We start from the raw sequence: 8,683 nt of genomic DNA on the forward strand, positions 1-8,683 counted from the left end.
TAACCGGCTGGAGAACCACATTAAAAAATGTTTACACGGCGGCGTATCGAAGCAGCGAGGTCAACAGGGTTCCTGTTGTATCTCGGCGTGATGCCTATGGATCCCTTAAAAAGCCTTAATATGTCAGAAATTACATTTTTATCAATGTAAAGCTCTAACAGTCTTTAAACTAGTACTTATAAATCACTTAAACATAATAATAAACAGCTAGATTTCTGCCTGCATTAAAAATGCTGTAATATCTAAATTACCCACATGAACTCCTGTCATCCCATAATAACAGGCTGCCAAATACTCGAATGGGCGTACACACAAATGTACTAAATATTACGCCCAATTAGCACCCTACCCTTGGGACCACTAGTACTAATTCATCATGTAGTCCTGATTTGGGCACAGAACATGCCTGCTAACAAATGATAAGTGCTGTTTTTTATGGTATAATCATTCCTTCATCATTCATTTTCACTGTTCGCTTTATCTTCAACACAAAGCCATTCTAAAGTCTTAGATTCTTATTAAACGAGCACAACATTAAACTGGATTCTGGATCAAAACAGCAATTGTGAGCCGCTCAGGTGGCGCAGCGGTAAAAACACACGCTGTTCACCAGAGCTGAGATCTCAAATACATCGTATCGAATCTCGGCTTTGCCTGCCGGCCGGCTGAGGCAGAGCGGCCACATGAACAACGATTGGCCTGTTGTTTAGGTAGGGGTGGGATTAAGCCGGATGGGGACTCTCTCTCAGACTAGTGCAATTACGACCTTTGCTGACTTCTTTATGGGAAAGAAGTGTGGTAGAGGGTGTGGCTCTCCGTACACAGCGCTGTACTGCACTGCACTCGTCAAGTGCAGGTGATAAGATGTTCGATTGCTGTGCACGTGTCAGAGGGGGCATGGAGCAGCCTCCTCCTCCCCAATCAGGAGCAGGGACCAGCATTAGTGAGAGGATGATTGACGGGCAGAAATTGTATGCGCTAAAGTGGGAGAAAAAGGGGGAAAAAACAATTGTGAGAACAGGTCACTGGCAAGTCAAGTCAGTTTTATTTATTTAGCGCTTTTACAATGGACGTTGTCTCAAAGCAACTTTACAGACTCCAGGACCAACAGACCAAAAACCCCTGTTGAGCAAGCCTAGGGTGACAGTGGCAAGGAAAAACTTCAGTAAAAATACAGGAAGAACCCTTGAGAGGAACCAGACTTAGCAGGGACCCCCATCCTCCTTGGGTGGCCTGGAGTACTGCCCCATGTCTGTTACACTAAATTGAATAAATTGTATAATGTTAGCATTATTAATGTCTTATGAACTTTAAGACGTTTATGTTGTAGCTTAATAAAGATCTAGCCATAATAATCAGAAAGAGCTTAAAGTCAATTATAATGTTCTGAGGAAGATCTGGACAAGGCCAAGTTGATTAAATGTATTATGTAAATTATTGAAAGTTATTAGTTTTGGGTGAAAATTGTTTTTACTTCACTAAATATTTTGTTCTATCTATTTTTTAACATTAGCTTTTTGTTGCAAAGTCATCGTTTGCGTTCTAGACAACTACAGTAAAAAAAAGTAATTATTGGTTGTTTTGCTCAGATTTTTTGGTTATTTTCACAAGGACCTGATAATGCAGAATTTTTCAAAGCAGCCCACATTTTATCCATGATTTTTATCTCGACCCAGGCAACACAAACAATACATCAGAACAAAATACACTTCATTAATAAAAATGGTGGCAATCTGGTCCCACTGTGGTTTACAAGATGTAACATAAAGCCTCCACAAGGTAGCATTCATGTACAAGTTTAGTTTTGTGTTTATGTGCCGATTAAAATTTGTTTATTTAATTATTATTATTTTTCTCTGTGACCCGACCCAGGGTTTGAAAAATCCTGCTCTAATGGACTCCCAATTTTTTTAATTCCATTTTTGAGTGGATTTAAATGCGTAGGTTAACTAGATCGGGCAACCATCTTCACTTTCTGATTTGGAAACTGTAAAAATTACAGCATGGACCCAATTATGACTAGTTTTACCTAGCTGCACTCAATGGCATTATTATCATAATCAAGGTCTAAACCAGGGTGTCTCTCCCCAGAGTTGGGGGGACCATCTGGCTTATTTAGCATACGAAACAGGAAGAGTAGAGACAGCTCTCACAAGTTCTAACCAACTTAAAGGGATTATTATAATGAGTGATCAACAACCATCACAGAGAAAGGGAACTGGCCCATGAAAGTGATTAAAGACAATTAGATCAAGTAGAACTGAGGTGACAGTTCCATCTTGTCTGCACTCCTTTTGGTAATACACATCCTTCACAGGAAGCGCTTAAATGGTAAGCGGTATTTTTAAATGTATATATGCTATGTTCTTCAGTCACTAAATGTTCAGTCCAGCTCCGCTAAATCCAAGTTACATCCATGTATCTTGCTACTGCTTTTTTTAATAAGGTTGACCATTTTTCATCAAGTTCGGAGAGACGACCTTCCTTCCTTTTTCCCTACAAAACCAGTCTTAAGCTATTTTTGGCTTTACATCTTGGCTTGTCCTGTTGAACAGTCTACATTTGTGGGCCGCTGTTATAAAATTCACATTTTTTATGTTTTGGAACATTCATTTATGTTTTTCTAGATAATGTTTAATGCAGCAGAACCATCTGCAGAGAATCAGCTCTTTATGATCGTGCTTCTTCCTTCATACGTCACTGTGGGTTTGCTGATGTTGGGGTCATGCGCAAAACCCTTCATACTCGAACATAATAAATCATTATTAAAGAAATTGTTCTGGTTTGTTTAAATGTTTGTGTCCACGTTTTTTGACGAGGTTTTTGTTTTATGTGTATTTTCTTTCTTTCTTTCCACTCCAAACCCCCCCCAACCCGCCCCCCAGGAAAAAAGGCAAAAAAGACAAATGGATTGGATTGCATTTAAATGGTTCCCTGTCCAAGGTGTGTCCCTACCGTGCACCCAGTGCTTAATTTCATTTCATTTTCAGCATTTAGAGGACGCTTTTATCCAAAGCGAGTATATTGTCCAAGCAATTGAGGGTTAAGGGCCTTGCTCAAGGGCCCAAAAGTGGCAACCTTTCGATGACTAGTCCAGTACCCTACCTGCAAGGCTACAACTGCAGTGTTTGAGTATCAAGGACCCAGTGTGATCCTGACCAGAATGATCCAGTTATTAAAATGATTAATAAATCAATCCATGTGACCGGGTTTAAAACTGACATCACTTTGTATTCTGAAAGGCAGCAGAGCCACATGAAGGCAGCGCGGATGTTTCCGTGCATTCTAGCACAAAGAAATTAAATCCATTAAGCAGAATTAGCCGGGAGGAAAAGCCTCCCCAAACTAAATTTCAGCCCGGTGCTACAGATTACCAGTCACTGTTCCATGCCCAGTCTCTTCATTACCTCATTTATTCGAGCAGAAACCACAGCGCTGATCTCCAGTCAGCGGCCCAGACAGACGTCCACCAGCGTCGGCCCAGATGGCCGAGTGTCTCGGATGTCCTTTTACATCCTGAAGGTTGTAAAGCCTGTGGGGTTTTTTGTGGGACGTTAGGTTTGATTTAAAAATGCATAAAAATGCAAATGCACAAGATGTAGAAAAGAGAACGAGAATGAAATATTTGTTTGTTGGTTTTTAGTCACCAAAACAAAACCTGATCACCTAAATCACGGTTTAAATAATTTAAATCTCATCACTGCTGGGTATAAAATGTTACGTATGACGGTTCGCTTGTGTGTGTGTGTGTGTGTGTGTCTACAATCCCACCCGCACTCTTAGGTCTTCCTCAGCCTTTCAGCTTTCTATTCCTTCTGTCCCCGTCGACTATGGGCGCGAGGGCTTTTACACCCTCCCAATCCATATCCGTACTATCCATTGTTTCTCTACTTTTAAATCCCAACTTAAAACTCACCTCTTCAAGCTAGCCTACTATTAATCTTTCGAACTTGATTGGTACTACTACCCCCAATATTTGTCTAACAGTGATTACATTTGACTGTTTAGAGATTGTATTGATTTTATGGGTGAGTTTGTACTGATTTTTTTATTTAATTGTATTGATTTTTTGTTTTCATCTTTATTGATTTCTAGTAGATTTTAATGGTTTATTGATGTCTGTTACTTTCCTGCTTTTGTAAGGTGTCCTTGAGTGTTTTGAAAGGTGCCATAAATAAAATGGATTATTATTATTACTATTATGTGTGTGTGTGTGTAATGTTATCATTATTATTGTTTTTATGATAAGGATGCAAATGCGCGCAGGAAAATAAAACCAGCGCATTTCGAACCACAGACCTTAAACAAACCTTGGTGATATAATGAGAGGTTTTGAGGAATTGATTTGCACTATTAAAATTTAAAATATGAATCGTGCTAAGTACTCCCTGCAGTGCTGGATGTGGATTCTGCAACCATTACAAGCATTTTGTATTTAATTGCATCTGCTTATTTAAAGTAGGTCAAATCACACATTTTATCCTTTATTTAACATTATTATATAATTATAAATTGTGACTATTTTAGCTTTATGCATCTTTTTAATGGTGCATCTTCTCCCATGAGCCTGCCGAATGCTACAAATCCACTGAGGGCTACCTGGATAACAACACAGTACTTTCAAGACTAATAGTTACATGGATGACTATAAAAGTACTTGGTTCACTAGAACTTACTCAGATGACTAAAAGATTTGTTGAGAAGGTCCTGGGTTCGATTCCCTGGTTGAGTGGTCCGGGTCCTTTCTGTGTGGAGTTTGCATGTTCTCCCTGTGTCCCAAAGTCATGCAGTAAGGCCAATTGAAGCTCTTAAAAATTGCCTTGAGTGTGTGTGTGTCTGTGTGTTGGTGGGTGGCACGGTGGCTCGATGGGTAGCTTCACAGCAAGAAGGTCCTGGGTTTGATTCCCTGGTTGAGCGGTCCGGGTCCTGTCTGTGTGGAGTTTGCATGTTCTCTCTGTATCTGTGTGGGTTTCCTCCCACAGTACAAAGTCATGCCATCGGGTTAATTAGAGATACTAAAATTGCTCTTGTGAACCCTGTGACACCCTGTGAATGTGTTTGTGTGTCTGCCCTGCAATGGACTGGCACCTTGTCCAGGGTGTCCAGGGGCAAGCTGTAGCCTAATGGTTAAGGTACTGGACTAGTAATCAGAGGGTCGCTGGTTCAAGCCCCACCACTGCCAGGTTGCTGCTGTTGGGCCCTTGAGCAAGGCCCTTAACCCTGAATTGCTCAGACTGTATACTGTAACTGTAATGTAATGTAAGTCGCTTTGGATAAAGGCGTCTGCTAAATGCTGAAAAGGTAAATGTGTTTTTTGCACCCATTAAGAGCTGGGATAGCCTCCAGCACCCCCTGCGACCCTGATTAGGATAAGCGGAATAAAAAGTGTGTGTGTGTTTGTCTAGTGATTGACTGGCGACCTGTCCAAGTGGATTGGACCCACCGCCGCCCTGACCAGAATAAAGTGGTGGGAAAACAGACTGAATGGATGAATAAATGAAGTTACTGTGATGACTGAGATTTACATTGATGCGTGTGGATAAATTTTTCATTATGAGTTACTTGGGTTGCTTGAATGACGATTATTTTGATGACTTGGGAAATCACGAGTTAGTTTGTTGTATAAAAGTAACTAGTGCTCATCATACTATGTACAATATATATAATTCTATAGTTATTGGAGTAACTTTTTTTAGTTGAAGCGAGTAAATAGGGGATAGATGTTGTTTTTTCCATGAGTTTTTACAGCATGTTCTGTAAAACTCTAAATGAATCCAACCTGATGGCGAGCTTTCTGTCGGTGCCCGTACCTCTAGCAGCTTTTTTAGCTTTTTTGTGCATTTTTTTTTCTTTAAAGTCCAAAAAATAAAAGTAAAGAGCATTGAATGCATTAAAAGCAGGAAAGAAAGCACCCTGTTTGCCCATGAGTGCTGGATAATGGCCCTCCAATTATCCCTGTTCGAAGAATCTGGACCCAGTTGTAATTTCTGTAATAGCAGGTTTGCGGCGTGGACGTGGAAGCTGTAGTTTTACAGTAATGTGTGAGGAGAGCAGAGTTTTTCTAAGTGGGTTTATAAAATGTTTTCTTGCTTTGTTTTTTTTGTTTTTTTTAGAGCAGAACCCGTTGGTCGTTAATACTCTGCCCTTTTAAAATCCCAGCCGGAAGGATCCTCAAGACGACAGCTTTGCGTTTTTGTTTTCTCCTCAAAATTTTGTCTAATATTTGTCCTCCTCCGAGCCCGAGCTTTTAGCAGCTGCCGATGATGGTACATTTGAAATAATGAAATGGGGGTGGTGTGGTGGTGGTGTGTGTGTGTGGGGGAGGCTAAGACAGAAAGACAGAGAGAGAATTAAGAGAGTGGAGAGATTTGAATGCTCATTGGCTATTTATTCGAGAAGGCCAGGACCCACTTGAGCTCCATTTGGGTGCTCTTACCTGCCCTGCTGCTTTCAATAGCATCTTTGTTCCTAATGAACGGAGACTCGGCTCTGCCCGGGCGGGCACGCTCGCGTCCTTTTAGATACATTATAAGAGCTTCTGAAGATATACAATAGTGTTATTGAACCCAGGAGCTCAGCATGATAATTGGTGGTGCCCTTACCTGGCATCGGTGTGCAAGTCATATACCGGTCCGCCTCGGTTTACGAGGTTAGTTAGCGTGTAGAAAAACAAAACAATTAGCAAAAGTTCTGGTACCTTAAAAATGCCTCAATTAAAACTTAAAGTCTTTCAGCTAACTCGGAGTCATCTGAGAAACCTGTAAACATCCAAGTAACCTGTTTTCATCAACTAATGGTCATCAGCATTACTCTGCATTACTCCACATTATTACCCATCATTACTCAGCCTTGCTCATCATTACTCAGCATTAATTATCATTACTCAGCATTACTCCGCATTATTATTCATCAGTACTCAGCATTAATTATCATTACTCAGCATTACTCCACATTATTACTTATCAGTACTCAGCATTACTGACCATTAATCATCATTAATCTGCATTATTACTAATTATTACTCAGCATTGCTCATCAGTACTCTGCATTATTACTCATCATTACTTTGCATCGTTATTCAGCTTTACTCGACATCATTTCTCCTCATTACTCACCATTACTGCATTATTGCTCATTATTACTCATTGCTAAGCATTACTCAGCATTAATCATCAGTATTCATTATTACTCCGCAATGTTACTCATCATTACTCAGCATTGCTCATCATTACTCAGCAGTAATTAACATTACTCAGCATTACTCACCAGTACTCATAATTAATCTGCATTATTACTCATTGTTACTCACCATCACTCATTATTACTCAGCATTGCTCATCAATACTCATCAGTGCCCTGCATCATTACTCATTATTACTCTGCATCGTAACTCAGCATTACTGTACATTATTACTCAACATTACTCACCATTACTCATTATTACTCAGCATTATTGCTCATCATTACTTATTACTCAGCATTACTCTGCATCATTTCTCCTCATTACGCATTATTAAGAATTACTCATCAGTCCTGAGCATTAATCAGCATTACTTGGTATTACTACTCATTGTTACTCATTAGTACTCATCAATACTTATCATTACTTGTCACCATTACTCATCAGTACTCATCTGTACTTATCAGTACTCATTATTACTCAGCATTACTTAGTATTATTAATTAACACATTTTATACTAGTCAGGCTCCTTTCTGTGGGGGATTTGCATGTTCTCCCTGTGTCCGCATGGGTTTCCTCTGGGTGCTCCGGTTTCCTCCCACAAGTCCAAACACGTGCAGTCAGGCCAATAGGAGATATTAAACACTGCTGTGTGTGTGTGTGTGTGTGTGTGTGTGTGTGTGTGATGAACTTGTGACCTGTGCAGGGTGTTTCCTGCCTTTTGCCCAATGAATCAGACCCACCATAACCCTGACCAGGATAAAGCTGTGGTAAAACAAACAATGAATAAATAAATAAATAAATAAATAGGCAACAAATACAGAAAAAGAAAAGCAACAGGTGTTAAATTTAAGTCAGGAACCTGCAGTGAATCTCTGGTAAAAGGAAAAATCTTGCGTGGAAACAAACCTCTCAGCCGAGAGCTTTTGGTTTGACTGAAAAGTCCAACCAGGGATTGCTTGGATGATTAGCCGTCAATGTGACAGGCCTCTGTTGCTTAGGAACATGACTATTCTGCCTTAATTGTTGCTTCACTTGGTCTGCTCTGCATGTTTCAAATTGACAGCAGTTCTAATTTCCTCTCTGAATATGAGCGCTAAGCGCGCCTTATTTTCTGGTGCACGGAAAACACGATCTGTGTCGTGCTAACACGCGTTTAATCATTTATTATTTCATTCTTATCTTATCTGGTCAAAGTTCGAGTCCCTGTTTGCTTACCCGGGATATCCTGACGCTCCACGATAAAGCGTGCGTCCGACTACTTTTGGCTCCCTGATTCTCATCGCCATGGTTACTGCACAGGGACAAAGGGAAAGGGGGGAAACAGGAAGTGAGTGGGGACAAAGCGAGCGGAATGCTGTGTACGCTAGCTGTGTGTAATTTTGTTAGTGAGTCAGTGCGTGTGGGGGTGGTGGGGGTGGGCGCGTTTGTGTATGTGAACTGTAGGGTTACATGTATGAGTTGTGTAAGGTCAGTACGGTCAGACCAACATCTTTATAAAT

This window comes from Trichomycterus rosablanca, chromosome 17 (genome assembly GCF_030014385.1).
Source record: "Trichomycterus rosablanca isolate fTriRos1 chromosome 17, fTriRos1.hap1, whole genome shotgun sequence".
NCBI lineage: Eukaryota > Metazoa > Chordata > Actinopteri > Siluriformes > Trichomycteridae > Trichomycterus > Trichomycterus rosablanca.